The sequence below is a fragment of the Jaculus jaculus genome, chromosome 6, assembly GCF_020740685.1.
Source record: "Jaculus jaculus isolate mJacJac1 chromosome 6, mJacJac1.mat.Y.cur, whole genome shotgun sequence".
NCBI classification, from domain to species: Eukaryota; Metazoa; Chordata; class Mammalia; order Rodentia; family Dipodidae; genus Jaculus; species Jaculus jaculus.
Window position 1 is genome coordinate 105,664,750 of NC_059107.1, and position 12,058 is coordinate 105,676,807.

The window sequence follows — 12,058 nt, forward strand, 5'->3', positions numbered from 1 at the left end:
TATAGAACCAGTTGAGATTTAAAAAAAAAAAAACAATTTCCTGAAAATTGTAAAGAGAACAGCTCATTTTTTCCCTTTCAGCAATGTAACTAAATGCTCATTTTTATATACAAATCAAGGTTAAATTATAGACACAGCCAGAAGACGTCACTTGGGTCCATCTCTGGTACCTAAGAGAATTACTATAAAATTAAAATAAATGCATACTACAACAATGCTGCCAGAGCTCCAAGGGTCTCTGTTACTTTCATGTGCACAAGTGAGAGGAACAAACGTTTCACATTTGATTTTGAGTCTGTGTAGTATAGGTTGGATGAAATCTCAGGATCCTCCAAGTCAGCCTCCCAACTGGAGATAGAGGTACACACTCCTAAACCCAGCTTAGAAGATTTTTGTATCTTAGTTTGTCAAGTCCATTTCCTAAGTTCTCCTTTCCTGGAAAAGAGCTACATTACTATATATTTTTAAGTTAGCATACAAAGTAATGGGCTTCACAAGGGCACTTTGATATATGTGATATATGTGTACCCATGATATTTTGTTCTTACTCACTGTACATTCTGCCCTTACCCAGTTCCCTGCCCCCTCTTGCTGGTCACCATCCTCCCCTGCAAATAGTCCTCCCTTCTTGCACATGTATCCCTGAATATGTTAATATAGATTCCTTCAGATATGTCCCTAGGAGCTACAGAGCTGGTCAAGTGGGGGTTCTCTCAGTTTTTTGAGGAACCTCCATGCTGACTTCTATAATGGCTGTACCAATTAACACTCCCATCAGCTCGGTACAAGTGATTCCTGTTCCCCACATCCTGGCTAGTGTTCATTGCCTTTTTTTTCCAGATGGTAGCCATTTTGTCTGGGATGAGAAAACAATTTTATTTTGCATTCTTCTAATAACTAAAGATATTGCACACTTTACCAAATTTTGTTTTGTTTTGTTTTTCGAGGTAGGGTCTCACTCTAGCTCAGGCTGACCTGGAATTCTCTATGTAGTCTCAGGGTGGCCTGAACTCTCAGAGATCCTCCTACCTCTGCCTCCCTAATGCTGGGATTAAAGGTGTGCACCACCACGGCAGGCTCACTTTACCAAATTTTTATTAGCCGTTTGCATTTTCTTTTTTTCTCTTGAGAACTCTATTCAGTTTGTTAGCCCATTTGTTGATTGGATGATATTTTGGGGTGTTTAATTTTTATAGTTCTTTATATATTCTACACATTAATCCTTAATATGATCTGTGGGTGGCGTGGCTGTTTGAATGTAATGCCCAATATGTCCTCGGGTATTTTTTATTAAAATTAAGCTTGAGGGCTGCAAAGATGGCTTAGCGGTTAAGGCACTTGCCTGCGAAGCCTAAAGACCCCGGTTTGTTCCCCAGTGCTCACATAAGCCACAGGTACAAGGTGACACATGCATCAAGTTTGTTTGCAGTGGCTAGAGGCCCTGGCATGTCCATTCTTTCTTCTTTTTCTGTCTCTTTCTCTTTCTTTCTCAGACTCTTAAATAAATAAATAAAATATTTTTGATTCAGCTTACTACTGAAGTCTCCAGGAGGTGGCCCCCTGCTGGAGGAGGTGTGATCTTGAGTCCAGATCTTGAGTGCAGCCCTAAGGGGTGTCCTGGACCAGAGTGAGGTGTGTTTGCTGGCTTTTCTCTCTCTGCTATGTCCAAAGTATGTTTTTGATACCTTTGTTGAGAACGGCTGTAACAGAATGAATTTATTTCTGGGTCTTCGATGCAATTCCATTGGTCTACATACCTGTTTTGTGCCAATGCCATGTGGAATTTTGCACTGTAGCTCTGTTGTACAGTTTGAAATCAGGTACTATGATGGGCTCAGGATGCTCATTCTGCTCAGGCTCCCTCATTCTTTTAATTCGTCCATAGAATTTTAGAAATTTTTTTCAATCTTGTGAAGCATACCATTTTGATAGGGATGACTCTAACCTGTACCACACTTTCAAGAATATTGCTATTTTTACAATATTACTTCTGCCAATCCATAAGCACAGGAGGTCTTTCCATCTTCTAATGTCTTCAAAATATTTCTTTAGTGTCTTAAAGTGTTCACTATAAAGATTTTTCAGGTCCTTGGTTAAGTTTGTCCCTAGGGATTTTCAAGGTTGTTGTTTTTTTTAATTATATGTTAACATATTGAGTCCCAAATTTGTCTTTACAGTAAAATCATACAGAATCCTTTAAAAACTTCAAATTCCTAGCCACTAGCCAAAGTAATTAAGTTACAATCTTCTGGGATGAGAAAAAGACCTCATTGTCTTAAGTTCGCACAGGTAAAGCCAAAGTGCAGATTTGAAGCCACCATGTAAATACTGAAACCTTTAAAGAAACCTCTTTGGGCTTTGCAGGTAGTGGTTTTCAAATTCTCCTGTGCATAAGAACCACCTAAGGAGCCGGGTGTGGTGGCTCATGCCTTTAATCTCAGCACTTGGGAGGCAGAGGTATGAGGATCACCATGAGTTCAAGGCCACCCTGAGACTCCATAGTGAATTCCAGGTCAGCCTGGGCTAGAGTGAAACCCTACCTCGAAAAACCAAAAAAAAAAAAGAACCACCTAAGGAATTCAAAAAAAATCCCCAGGCCACAGTCAAACTTCAGGCCAATTAAATTACAATCTTGAGGGAGGTTGAGAGCCTATCATTATTGTTCATTTTATTGATGTTTTTATCATTATTATTTCTTTATGCTCCAAATATACTGCCAAGTCTTAGAACTAGGGCATTATACTGGAGGAGAATTTGTAATACTAATTAAAACCATTAGCTGTCTGGGAAAGGAATTTCATTGATACAATAAAAAAAAAAAAAAAGAACAGACAAGAAAGTGTATTATGTTACGTAAAGAAGATGATACTCTAGCAAGTAGACCAGCTATTATGTTATCTACAACGTTGAAAATTGGAACAGAGACAGAAAAAAAACTAAAACAAAGGGAAGAAGTATAATCTATTATCTTCTTAGATATATAATTAATAAAATATGCCCCTCCCCTATCCACTACACTTAGCAAATGTAATTTTTAGAGAATTTGAAAAGAATGTTAGTGGTAGAAAAAGTTTCCAAGTCCTCAAGTTTGAGAATAAGTGAATGGATTTTTTCAAAGCAAGAAAGTACTGCCTCTTACCTCTCACTCCCATTGTAATCAGTAGTTTCTGGGTACTCTTCGGTTCTTTTGAAAATTAGTTCAGTACAAACAAAATGTATATGATGCTTGAAATGCAGCAGCAGAAGAGATGACTTCATGATATAACTTTTATGTGTATATTTAATCTTCACTTTTATGTAAATATATTTCAGTGGAAGTTTTAAGTATCATTTAAAACAGGTTTTATAAAGTACAATTAGATTGGAAGAGAAATTAAGTATGCAATTTCCACTGCTGCAACTGCAGTGCCATTGAGGACCACTAAACTCACAGCATAATGCACCCCAGGCTTCAAAGCACACAGGATTAAAGATCTGCCTGGTAAAGTGCCTAGTAAACAGATCGGTTGTTACCAGCTCCTCTAAGTTAGCAACTAGGCATGAACTACCAACTGACAATGTGTGTGCAAAAGTGACAGCAAGCATCCACATAGCCAATAATTTGGTGGAAGATTTAGTGGGTTTAATAAATGCCAGCCCCTGAATCAAAGCTGGATGAGCCAACCACTTTATTTTGTTAAGTATAATCCAGATGTGGAATATACTACTTTGATGGGTACCTACACAGTGAACTGACTGTTATAGTCTAGCCAATTAATACATCTATCACATCATGGTAAGCTTTTTTTTTTTTACAAGAGAATACACAACTAAACCTGAAATTTTCCAGTGTACAAGATAAAATACAGTACTCATGCTGCATATTGGATCTCTAGACATATCCACTCTATAGATGTGACTTTAACCCTCTGACCTTCATCACTCTGTGTAGGTCATTTCACTTCCAACTCTGGTGATCACCTTTCTACTCTAAATGCATTTGAAACTTTTTAGGTTCCACATATAAGGGAGCTCCTGCAGTACTTTCCTTCCCATGTCTGTCTTATTCTATTAGTTATCGCCTCCAGAGTCATTCATGTCAGAAGTGGATCCTTTTCTGAAAGGCTGAATAATATCCCATTAGATATATGATAGATAGATGGGTAGACAGATGATAGATATACGTATAGATATAGATAAATATACAAAATGCATATGTATCTATATGCATGCATACATAGATGGCAATAATGATGATGATGATAGATGATAGATAGATAGATAGATAGATAGATAGATAGATAGATAATAATGAAGATAGATATGTTTCCTTTTTAAAGTATTTTCTTTTATTTATTTGAAAGACAAAAAGATGGAGAGAGAGAATGGGCATGCCAGGGACTCTAGCCATTGCAAATGAACTCCAGACTCATGAACCACCTTGTGTATCTGGTTTACATGGGTACTAGGAAATCAAACCTGGGTCTTTATACTTTGTAGGCAAGTGCCTTAACCACTAAGCTATCTCTCCAGCCCCAGGTATGTTTCTTTATGTACTGATCAATTGTGAGTAATGCTTTAATGAAGATGGTACACACAGCTGCTCACGGAGAGCCAGGTATAATCTAGCTATGCATGGCCTCATGCTAAGATGATGGCAAAGGGCACAAACTTTATCTTATAAGATAAATAATTTCAATTCTAGAAAACTAATATACAGCATGGTGACCAGAGCTGGTAAAAATGTAGTGCTTGCTTCAGAAGCAATATACTAAAATTGGAATGATACAGAGAAGATTAGCATGGCCACTGCGCAAGGATGACACAAATTTGTGAAGCATTCCAATTTTTTTTTAAAAAAATGTATTTCACAACTAAAATAAGTCAATAGGGAAAGTCACCACCAAACAAGTGCTATGTGAAGTGTAAATTATGTAAATAATTCAATCTTGAATCATTTACCAATGCCCACAATCTAAACATCACACTGTTAGCTGGGCGTGGTGGTGGCACACGCCTTTAATCCCACCACTCGGGAGGCAGAGGTAGGAGGATTGCTGTGAGTTCGAGGCCACCCTGAGACTCCATAGTGAATTCCAGGTCAGCCTGGGCTAGAGTGAGACCCTACCTTGAAAAACAAAAAACAAAAAAAAAAAAAAAAAAAATCACACTATTAATCTGTAAATACATGTAATTTTATTTGCTACTCAAATGGCATTAAAACAGGGGGAAATCATCTCAACAAATGATGTCATTGGGGAACTTTTTTTGTCTTATGGCTGCCAGATATTTTTTTTTTAATCTGGGAATTTTAATATATTAACATATAGTAATTTGATTATGTTCCCATAGCATTATTCTCTTTTGTCCCTTCACCCCCATTGTCTGAGGATCTCCCTCACATACATTTTAATTCCAGTTTTAGACTAAGCCATCATAGAACTCATTAGTTACCCAATCCAAATATGAAATACTCTTTTCCCAACAACCAGCATCATTGTAAGACACATCCATAATCACCACTGTAGCCTAAAGTCTTCTCCTGCATTAAATATATTTATTCTTGTCTGATAAACAATGTGCTGCGATTTGGGGTGGTACATAGTTCACAATTCATCCATAATTTTAAAAATAAAGATCATAAAACCATCATAATATAGACCATTCTAGCAAATAAAAAGAAACATACGCAAATCATCCAGATAAACTTTTATTTTAGCTTTGGTGAACAATGCCTAATCTAACCCAAACACTACAGAAAAAGTAAGATAATTGAAAAAATCGAAACACAAAACATTTTGCGACTTTGAATATGAATCTGCATTATAAACTTCCTATACTTTAATTTCAAATGAAAGACACAAGTACACTTTCTACTCTAGCTTCACTAAATGGTTGATATGATTGGCATGACACTTCTCCTCTTAGTAAAATCTTTGGATAAACATAATATCTCATCTCCAATTTGTAAATTGTCCCATGTGTTTTAAGCAAGCATTTTTAAGATTGTCTCATACCCTAATAGATGCTCTGTGCTTTTCCCATCCATAATAGAAATACTATAATGAACTCCAAAAAAAATTTTTTGTAAAAAATAAAATAATTTTTTTTTAAAGATGAAGGCATTGGCATGGTGGTAAATGCCTTTAATACCAGCACTTGGGAGGCAGATATAGGAGGAAAATCATGAGTTCAAGGCCAATCTGAGATTACATAGTGAACTGCATATCATCCTGGCCTAGAGAGAAATCCTACCTCAAATTTAAAAAAAAAAAAAAAAAAAAAAAAGATGATGGGCTAGAGGGATGACTTAGCAGTTAAGGTGTTTGCCTGCAAAGCCGAAGGACCCAGATTCAATTCCCCAGGACCCACATTAGCCAGATGCACAAGGGAGTACATGTGTCTGGAGTTCGTTTGCAGTGTCTGGAAGCCCTGGCACACCCATTCTCTCTCTCTCTCTCCCTCTTTCTCTGTCAAATAAAATATATTTTAAAAAGATAGCTACCTTACTGTGAGACCATGCCTGCTCAACCTTGTCTACAAGTGAGCCAAGAACACAGGACTTCCATTGGTAAACCACACACAAGGCATGTGCTACTCTCAGCAAGCTCTCCAATAAGATGCCTCCTCAGTTTAGAAACTCATTTGTTAGCCCTATGCCTGGCCTACGCAAAAAGGAAAAAAATTACATGCCTGTGTCTCCTTGCTGGTAAATGGATGAAAAAATTGTCACTTTCCAGGCACGGTGGTGCATGTCTTTAATCTCCACAGTTAGGAGGGAGAGGTAGGAGGATCACCATGAGTTCAATGCCAGCCCAAGACTACATAGTGAATTCTAGGTCAGCCTGGACTAGAGCAAGACCCTACTTAAAAAAAAAAAAAAAAAAAAAAAAAGGAAAAAGCCAAGCATGCTGACACACACCTTTAATCCCAGCACTCAGGAAGCAGAGGTAGGAGGATCGCCACGAGTTCAAGGCCACCCTAAGACATCATAGTAAATTCCAGGTCAGCCTGGACTAGAGTGAGACCCTACCTCGAAAAACCAAAAAAAAAAAAAAAATTGTCACCTTTGTAATATGCAGATTTCTTATGGCTGTTTTCCCTTCATTCCACAAACAAGCCTCTGCAGTTGCCTACAGCACAAGACCATTCTTTCATGGAACTCACGCCACAAGGCAGATCAATGCAAATGAGCCATTTCTGTGCATACCAGTCTCTCAGCTGACTCTCACATATCATAGCAGTCCCTTCTTTCTTCCAATCATGTCTGATACATCATGGGCATTGGAAGGAGATAGGGAAAATGGAAAGTGTTCTATGGGTTGCTTTTCCACTAAGAATTCTTTTTATAAACATGAAAACATCCCTGCAATATTGTCCAAAAGCAGAAACAGCATCTGCCAAACAATAAGCACTGGAAAACTGGGTGATGGTCAACTCAGTTATTTAAGTTCTGTGTGCTATGTTTTTACATGTAAAAATAAACATATTACTACACTTAATAGGAGATTTGTAGATTAAGTGGTATAATTAATTGTATAATGCACATGTCACCTGAGTAAATGTCCAAAACTTAATTCTCCTTTAAAGCAAAATATAAAGATCTCAAAAAAGCCTACCATCCTCTGTAATACCTAAGAAATTTAGCAAATATATCATCCTAGCTAACATTTACCACATATACCAAATCAAACATTCCAAAATATATACCTACTAATGTCACGTACTGTGTGACAAATACTCTGCAGGACCTAATAATTTCTAAAATGTGTTTAAAACTTAAAAAAAAAAAAGGAGAGCACAATTCTTATATGGGAAGTAAAAGAAGGATTAGAATGTGCTGTGTTGGGAACAAGGAAATGCCCCACAGGTCTGAAGACACATCCCACATGGATTTCTTTCTGCTCAGTGTCTCTCAAAGTTGAGAAGTCTTGAATTCACCTGTGGAACATCTGAATCATTTGGATAAGCTCTGTGTTTAAAAATACAGAAACTGACATTTGACGGGAATCCTCTGCCAGTCACAAAGTCCCAGCAGTGATTGTATATGTAAGTGGTTCCTGCACCAGACTTGGAGTCGGGAGCTGAGCAGGAGCTAGCCATGCTCATTCTAGCCAGTCTGTCTACATGTTCATTTCCTTCTCAAACTAGGCAAACATAGAGGTGATCAAACTGCCTCAGTGAACACTTGAATCCAACTCCCAATCAGAGAACCAAGAGCCCAGTTCTCAACTAACCAGAAATGTGCATGGAATTCATTTTCTCTGTAGATGTACTTCGCTTCTTCAGTGCTAGGTTGTCATCTGAAGCCAAATGATATTTGCCATTGTTTATAATCTAACTAAACTTATCCTCCTTTGCTATCCAGTGAATTACCATTCAAATGAAGGCTTGCTCAAACTTCCCCAAATGCCACAGTTGCTTTATAATTGTACAGTACATTGTTTAATTGCCCTGCTACTGCATAGCACTTACTACATAATTAAGTAAACAGTAATTACCCTTGAGGAAGAATTAACTAAGTGTAACCGGTACATAGTAGAGTGAACCTCAGCCTTACTGGATAAACATAGGAAGGAAATTTTGAACAAAGGCTTTGGAATTAAGCCACTGAAGAACATATTACTGGCCATAAGTTTTAGTTGATTTCACACAAACAAGAAAGGAAAAAATAGACAACACTTAATGGAGTCCTGATCCATCTACTACAACATGTGGAACTTACAATGACAGGATAAGTCTGCCCTTTGAATGGAAACATAAATCAAGTAGGCTGGAGAGGTATCTTTCTTCCTGTACAAGCATGAAGGCTTGAAACCGTCCAAGTGTGAATCTCTGGATCCTACATGAACAGCTGGACTTGGCTAGCCACACATGCTTACTACACCAGTCCTACAAAGGGGAGCAGAAACCAGACTCTGTCTGAAGCTTGTGTGCACGCGCGCACGCACACACACACACAAGCAGCAAGCTCTGGTATGAATAAGAGACTACAGTTCAAATAAGAATGAGCAAAAATGGAGGGGGTTGGCTGAAGAGATGGCTTAGAGGTTAAGGCACCTGCCTGCAAAGCCAAAGGACTTCGATTCAATTACCCAGGACCTACATAAGCCAGATGCACAATGGGGCTCATGTGTCTGGAGTTTGTTTGCATTGGCTGGCATACCCATTCTTTCTCTCTCTTTCTCTTTCTCTCTCTCTCTCTCAAATAAATAAATGAAAATAAAGTAAAAATTTAAAAAAAAAAAAAGAGTGAGCAAAAAAAGGTTGGAGATATGGCTTAGCACTTAAGGCATTTGCCTGCAAAGCCCACGGTCACAGGTTCAATTCCCTAGCACACACACAAAAAGTGAGTGACATGTGCATCTGTTGTTTGTTTGAAGTGACTATAGGCCTTGGCACACCCATTTGTTCTATCTTCCTCTTTTTCTCTCTCTCTCAAATAAATAAATAAAATATTTTTTAATGAGCAAAAAAATGGAGGGAGACACAGATGTTCTTCTCTAGCCATTACAGGCAAGCATCCCCCCAACTGCAGGCATGGGGTGGCACAAGGGCTCATACACGTGTGTACACCACACATACACACACACGCAAAGCAAAATCAAGAGCCAGAGTATAGACAGAATATGAAAGCAGGAAGCTAAAGTATATTCTATCAGTTCACTGAAGTACTGCCCTAAAATGAAGAGTATGTTGTGAGAATTGGAAAGGAAAGAGGAATTGATAAGGAAGCCATTAAAAATTCACAAGCAAAGAGAAAATGAGAGGAAACAAACTAAAAATAAATTTAAAAAAATAAGCTCAAAGAGAAAAATACTATTGCCATCAAGTAAGAGCACAATGCCGCTGGCCACCCCGAGGCACCTCCGTCACTATGGTGATGCTGTCTAGAGGAGTGGTTAGTGCAGACACAGTGAGTCAGACAGGAAGAGAAGTCACCCAAAGGACACCTCTAAATAAGTCAAAAGGCAATGTTCATTCCCTGCCCCATGTCCACAGGTACTGTTTAAAATGTTATTAAATGCCACACTGACTAAAAGCACTCTCATAAGTGCTTATTTAGAAAATAACTTGCTATTTTATTTGTTATTTATTTTTTCATAAATTATCTTTAAAATGTATGTCATGCACATAAATTATTCTGAATGACTTTCACATTCTCTTCCTCCATAAGAATGTATCCCTGGAAACACAATATAAAAGAATCTGTGTAGCTTATTTGATCTAAGGAACAGACTCATCTGTGACTTTCTTTCTCTTTTGAATCCCAAGTACAGAAAAATTAGTTCTTATTCCTCTGCTCATAATACATGGTCATCATTATAAAGTCTCAGACTTGCTTTAGTTGAATTTCCAATTTATTCTTAATCTTCTCTTGTTCCATAGGCCTCATTTCTTACATTACTTGCTATATATGCTTAAATACTGAGAGATAGAGAGCGAGAGCAGGTGGGGGGGGGAATGGCCATGCCAGGGCCTCCAGTCTCTGCAAACGAACTGCAGACATCTGTGCCACCTTGTGCATCAGGCTTACTTGAGTGTTGAGAAGCAAACACAGGTCCTTTGGCTTTGCAGGCAAATGCCTTAACCACTAAGCCACCTCTCCAACCTAAATATTCCCAACATTTTAAAAACAATAACTTTATATGAATGTATTTAATTTAGATAAATATGAAACTTGTTTCTGCCTTTCTCCATTTTTTATTATATTAGAAGGTTGGAGAGATGGCTTAGCAGTTAATCACTTGCCTATGAAGCCTATGTTCAAATGCCCAGGTCCCACATAGCGAGACACAGTGACACAAGTGTGCAATGTTGCACATGTCCCATCTGGAGTTCATTCACAGCTGCTGAAGGCCCTGGTATGCCTTCTCTCTGTATCTCTCTCAGTATCTCTGCCCCCCTCTAAATATATACATATAATATGTGTATGTGTGTTTCTTAATAACGATGCAGGTTCCTAATAGCTGTTCATGTTACTTTATTTATATCTAGTTGTTGTCTTATGTACACCATGTTCAACATGCATGCTCCACATTGTACTTTCTCAGCCCCCACTTACAATCTTTGTTGCCTTCTGGTCTCAAGTATCACCTTCATGAACAACCACATAGACAGATAAAGATCCTTATCGAACACACTTCTTTCCCTCTGCAGAAGTGTCCTGCAGCTGCAGGGTGGCCTAGGTCTACTGTGGAAATGAAACACCACCACATGCCAACAAGTTCTCTTCCAGAATGACTATACAAAGTCACACAGAAAATGATGGGGTTTTATTTCCTTAAAAATTGTGACCCATGGGGCTGGAAATATGGCTTAGAAGTTAAGGCATTTGACTGCAAAGCCTAAGGACTCAAGTTTGATTCCCCAGAACCCACAAAAACCAGATGTACATGGTGGCACATGCATCTGGAGTTTGTTTGCAGTGGCTAAAGGTCCCAGTGCTCCTATTCATCCTATCTATATATATATATAAATAATTAAATAAAAATAAAAAAGAAGCCAGGCATGGTGGTGCACACCTTTAATCCCAGCACTGTGGAGGCAGAAGTAGGAAGATCATTGTGAGTTCAAGGCCACCCTGAGACTACATAGTGAATTCTAGGTCAGCCTGAGCTAGAGTGAAACCCTACCCTGGGAAAAAAGAAAAAAGAAAAGGTTATGACCCAAAGCTTTTCATATATCTAAGAGTTCTTTAATTTACTTTCCAATCCCATGGTTCCAAACTCTACCCGTAAGAAGTTTGAAAACAAATGAAGAAAAAGAAAAGCTTACTCTAGAAAGCATGCGTCAACAGCTGGGATGTAATTTAGGTTGAGTAGGAGATAAAATACACCACAGTTTAGAAGGTGCAGACTTCTAAAGGAATAGACTACTGGGAAGCTAAAAAAAAAAAAAAAAAAAAAAAAAAAAAAAGCTATGCTATGCTAGAATATAGTGCTTTTGCTAAGGAACATTCTAGTTTCCTTTATAATCAGCTATTCTCCCATAAATCTACCCTCTAGCTTATTCTGAGACCCAGAATGTTACCTCTGGGGCTAATAACAAGAAGTTCCCATTCAGGTTAAAGCTTATT

The 12,058-nt window shown here is 38.1% G+C and overlaps 1 protein-coding gene and 1 non-coding gene across 5 annotated transcripts in view; one reads left to right on the plus strand and one right to left on the minus strand.

Annotated features, from left to right (window-relative positions):
- The window catches only part of Tafa2 (TAFA chemokine like family member 2), a 517,412-nt gene that overhangs the window by 270,267 nt on the left and 235,087 nt on the right, over window positions 1-12,058 (minus strand). The gene's annotated exons all lie outside the window — the stretch shown is intronic.
- LOC123461817 lies at window positions 4,729-4,831 on the plus strand. Its single transcript, XR_006637882.1, has one exon. It is a non-coding gene; the product is annotated as a U6 spliceosomal RNA (small nuclear RNA).